A 5,637-nucleotide genomic window follows, 5' to 3' on the forward strand; every position below is an offset into this window, starting at 1 on the left:
GCATGTAAAGCATCTAGAATGGTGTTTGGCACAGGAGACCTCAATGCATGGTCAGCTATGATGATGCCCAAGTCACCCCAGCGAGAGAGGGATGCTCACCAAACCAGGAAGCCAACCCTGAACTTTGCCCAGTGACTTCACAGACTGCTTTTAATTGCATCAGGCCCTGTGTGAAAGGCCCACTGCTTCCTCCATAGTTTCTGAATTTCATGTACTCATTCGATAATTACTGAACCAGGCAGTATGGGAATAAAGGTAGAAGAAAGGCATGATCTCAACAGCTGTAAAGCTCACAGTCTAGTAGGCAAGACAAACCAGTAAAAAAAAAAAAGATAATAATAATAGTTACTCTGTGTTAAGTGCCAGAGAAAAGGAGTAGGGTACCTTGCTGGTGCAAAAGAAGGGGACATGTCATAGCAGGCAAGTTTTTGATCCTCCAAATCATGATTAACCTGAGAATTTGCATGACCGCAGACATGGCTGGCATGGTATATAACTAGTCAAATTCCACCGAAGAAAGGTATTGTCAAATGGTTAATTTGAAAATTAATCATCTTATGATACTAATATCTTTCGAATGAGCACAGTCTCCATGATGTAGTCAAGGAACTGGACGCACAGTCAAGGAATCCTGGTTCCAAATTGGCCACTACCTGTGAAATGCTGAGTGAGTCCCCTGGAGTCTCTGGGCTCCTACTTCCTCCCTGACAAGGTGAGGTTAGACCGGAAGTCTCTAAAGTCCTTTTCAACTCCATGGTCTGTGATTCTCTTTCCTCAGCTTGCTTCCAGGTGTCTCTACATTTTGACACATGCTCTATGGCTGTAAGAACCTATATCGGGCATAGGTCTGGGATGATTTTACAACCAAGTATTTTCATCTGCAGTGAAAGATGGGGAAACAGACCCAAATAGATGGACATTGTAGTTCCGCTGTGGCAAACAAATAGGCCACATGTCAGATTCCGGAGCTGGGCCATGTTAGTGAGAATCCTGTCCACTGCGCGGCACATCAAAGGAAGACTGCACCTCACGGGATTTGCTCATATATCTGCTGCTAAGACCCTATCCTTTACTGTAACATCTTGTTATCTTACTGGGAAAACTGAAAAACAAGAGTTAAAAATACCACCACTTTCCCTCTTCATCCTAAAAAATTGCTTCCCGTCTTTCTCATTTGTCCACTTCTTTAATGAAAAAAAAAAAAAAGAATGTGATCTGTTGTTTATCAGGACTCCTTCCATTTAGGAAACATAGTTCCCCAACTGGCTAGAGTTTTTCCACTAATACACTTACTGAATTAAATAAACTTACTGAATTAGTCTCGTCAAACAAGAATGTCAGTCTGAATTAGTGAAAAATCTAAATTTTAAATATCCAATAGAGAGAGCAGTAAACTTTGCAAATACTTGTAGTGAGTCTGAATTCATAGTTTACAAAAGCACTTGCTCTTATAAAACGAATGCATTAAAGTCATTTAAAGAACGTATTCTCCTAAACAGGTTAAACATGACTTTTGCAGTATTATTTAAACTATAGCTGACCCTTGAGGAATGCAGGTTTGAACTGTGCAGGTCCGCTTGCACATGGATTTTTTTTTCAATAAATACAGTACAATACTATAAATACATTTTCTCTTCCTTATGATTTTCTTCCTAACATTTTCTTTTCTCTGGTTTAGTATAAGAATACTGTACGTAATACACATAACATACAAAATATGTGTTAATCAACTGTTTATGTTATCACTGAGGTTTCCGATCAGCACTAAGTTATTAGTAGGTAAACTTTTGGGGGTCAAAATTTATATGCAGATTTGAAGATGGGGGAGATCGGTGCTACAACTCCTGCATTGTTCAAGGGTGAACTGTATAAATCTTTCCTTATAGTAAGAAAAAGAGCTATGATTGCAACCCAAGTAAATAATTGTAGCCTAAATTAATAATAAGGCTTTACTGTAGCTATTCTATGTCTGGATACATTTCCAGTTGTAATCTGCCTTTGCGGCAAGCAGAGTTCTATGCACTTTTGTCCCTTAAAATTACAAGTATCACTCAATGAGAGCAATGTTATTTAAGGAATACTATTTGTAACTTACTATTTTGTTATTCACAAATGTGATCGGTGTTCATGCTAGACTCATTTCACTTGTTTAGTCACCAATGTGAGACACGATATTTGTAAATCCAGCTTACAGAAAACTGCAGCCTAGAGAAAAACTGGGGTCGACAAACACCACCACCCAAAATGTCTTGTTTCCTGCTACCTAGTTTCTCTTCTAACAGCTTTTCCCCCTTAGCCATAAAACCTGTCCTTACGGCATCAAAATGTATAACAGGAATACCATTCCTTAACAGGGCCAGGAAAGGGCAAAAGCAATGTCAAATTAGTTTCAGAAGCAACTGCCATATATGAGTTTAGGAGTAAAAGTTAAGTGGGAAAGTGCTGAAGGCATTTCTTCATTTTAGTGAATGCCCAATAGATATATGGGCTCAGGGATGGGATACAAAATGTAAAGGAAGGCTTTCCACACCCCAGATTCGTGAAGACCAAATACTCTTGAACACGCAAAGTTATGCTTTCTTGTGTTCTGTTCCATAATTAGGACCCCATGATTATTTTTATACAAATAGAATCTTGCAGAGGGGCGCCTGGGTGGCTCAGTTGTTTTAAGTGTCTACCTTCAGCTCAAGTCATGATCCTGGGGTCCTGGGATTGAGCCCATGTCAGGCTCCCTGCTCAGTGGGGAGTCAGCTTCTCCCTCTCCCTCTGCCCCTCCCCCCTGCTTGTGCACTCTCTCTCTCTCAAATAAATAAATAAAATCTTTAAAAAAAATAGAATCTTGCAGAATCAGACAGATATTTTCCTTAAAACTCTACATAACAAGGTAATTGTGGAATTGGTTATTAATGCCTTGCAGAGGAGAGCAAGCTTCAAAATAAAAACCCCGAAATTAAAGACTCATTTGTGTGCTTTTTGTTTTTGTTTTTGTTTTGTTTTGTTTTGTTTTGTTTTGTTTTGTTTTTGCAGCAAAAAGCTTTATCGTGGTCCATTTGATCCAGGGCTTGGGAGAGGGCTCCAGGGTGATTAAAAAGCTGCCTAGTGGCCGCAGAGAGATGCTCAGGCACGAGCCCTGGGACCAGGGAGACACTAGGGGGGCCCCTCAAAGACTGCTGGGCTCCAGAGGTTCCTAGTCAGGTGGTCGCCCATCTTCTTGCTGACTTGCACCTCCTCGTCTAGGAAGTGGCTCTCCAGGAAGTCACAAAGATGGGGGCCTGAGCGGGCAGAACCCAGGGCATGCAGATCCCAAAGGTCACTTGGTTCAAGCTCTTCTCTGGAACCAGGGCACCTTCCATGGCATCCAGGGTCCCCCCCCCAATTGTGGGATGGCTTCTGGGCTGGTCTTGCACCCTCAAGAGAAGCTTGGTGCCCTTGCACTTCTCCTCAGCGTGCACCCTCCAGAGCCACATCGTCGTGGTAGAAATAGAAGCCCAGACAGAGGGAGGTGTAGGACCCTGTGGATGCATGTTGAGCAGCCGGTTGAGCAGCCTCCACCTCAGCGGAATAATTCTCATGAATCTGCTAGATCATGGGAGATCATGGTTGACCCGTAATAAGGAACTGAGCTCAAAAAAGGGTGTTGGCCGTGCCGGAGGCAGAGAGTGGCCAAGAAGATGGCTCCGAAGGTTGCGACTGGAACAAAGGTTGGAGGGTGGTCGGAGGCTGGTGGAAGGGGTGTCTGTGAGTCTGTTCCTTCCAAACACTGTTGAAGCAAGAGGCAGATCCATGGAAACTCCCAGTGCACTGCCTCACTCGTGCTATCTTTGTTTTCTTGTTTTGGGGTAGAGGTAAGGGCAAGATGGGGAGACCGAGGTTGGAGGGGCAGCATTAATATATGATCCTCTAGAGAACTCTGAAACTACTTCTGGGTGATGTCTTTGAGATTCTATTGTCAGTTCAAAACAGAGAGTACCCATCCAAAGAAGAGGCATTTTGAAACAGTTTAATGCCGGGAGCCTTTCAAAAAGGATAACTTAAAATGCTGTTCTTGCCTCACATAGTCACAAAGACCCAAGGAAGGCCATTGTCATATTTAAACACTCACTGGTTTAAAGAGAGAAGTTGCATTTCAAATCGTCCATCGTCTTGAAATCTAGCAATCAGTGTCTAACCTGATGGTGGGCTGAATTCAACTTACTTTTTAAAAAGCGAGCTTTTACGTTTAGCACACAGCCTCCAGCTGGGGCTCCAAGCCTCGGCTCCATGTTTTTCCTCCTTTGCTGGGACCCTCCTCAGCGTCTCCACTGTACTCCCTGGAAACTTGTTCTGTTTTCAGTGGATGCCCCTCTACCTGCAGCCTGGGTATGAACCCCCTCATTGCCTGGTTCTGCCTTTGTTTTGAGCCTGCTGGATTAATGACTTCATTTTCCCCACCTAGGGTGCCAGTGGGCGGGAAGTGGGGTGGGGTGCGGAGGATGAGTGTGCGCATCTGAGCTGGGGAGTGGGGTCCTGGAAGTCAGGGCTTGCACCTGGGCCAAGGAGCATGCCATGGGCTATGAGTGAGGACACAATCTCTGCCTCCCCAGACCCTTGCCAAACCATGGCTCCTCCTTCCTCGGGTAAAGATCTATCCTTGGTGGCATCCGGCTCTCTTTAATCTCCGTTCCTCCTCATCTCCTGACATCTTCCCTCAAGCTCGCCTTCACCTGGGTGGTTCTCCCTCCTTTCTCAGGGACAGGTTCTGATGCCACCCCTTTCCCCTCCATGGAAGGTGTGGTCCACGAAAACATCTGCTTTTATTCCTGACTTTCAACCTCCCTTACCTTTTTTCACTTTTTCCCCCAGCTTGTAAGCACATTTATTTCTCCACAGTCTCCACCGAGCCAACTTCAAGCCTGTAGCTCTCTCCACCTGCGACTTCTCTCCCTTCTCACCGGGAACTCCTGACATCTCCCTCATGGCCTCCCCTGTCTCAGCCCTCTCGTGGCCACCTTTGCCACCAGGCTTCTGTGTCTCCCTCTCCACAGAACACTCTGGCCCGGGTAACTCAGTGAACAAACCAGAAAGTCACTTTTCTGTCCTTCCCTCTGTCAACATTCATGAGGTTTTGACCAGGTGCAAACTCCAGCCTTGAAATTCTCTCCTTCCTTAGCCCCTGGGGCACCTCTTCCTCCTAACTTCCTCCAACCTGTCTGGCAACTTCTCAACATCCGTCACTGGATTCTTTCCTTCTACCCACCCCGTGAAGGTCACTGCCCGTGAAAACTCCATCCATGTCCTGTTTCTTTTGTTGCTCAGCCACCCAGGACAGTGACTGGCATCTGCAGGAAGACCATCTCCCATCTAGAATTCTTTCCTGAGCTCCAAACCGGAACCCTGCTGCCCACCGGACATCTCCCCATGGAAGTCAGTAGGTCTCAAACCCTGCACCTACAAGATGCCTATCTCTGGCTGCCCCAGGCTCCAGGTGACTTCCTCCGCCCCACCCATCTCCTCCCCCAGTGTCAGGGGTCACCAGGAACTTCCCCTCAGTCTTCCCTATCGTAGGAATCTCAACCCCCATTGTCATTGCCTTTGTGCGGGAGTTTGGGAGCTTTTGCTTTCCCCTCTCCAGCCTGAGCTCCTTGGCTTCAGCCATGC

This window comes from Zalophus californianus, chromosome 1 (assembly GCF_009762305.2).
Source record: "Zalophus californianus isolate mZalCal1 chromosome 1, mZalCal1.pri.v2, whole genome shotgun sequence".
Lineage (NCBI taxonomy): Eukaryota > Metazoa > Chordata > Mammalia > Carnivora > Otariidae > Zalophus > Zalophus californianus.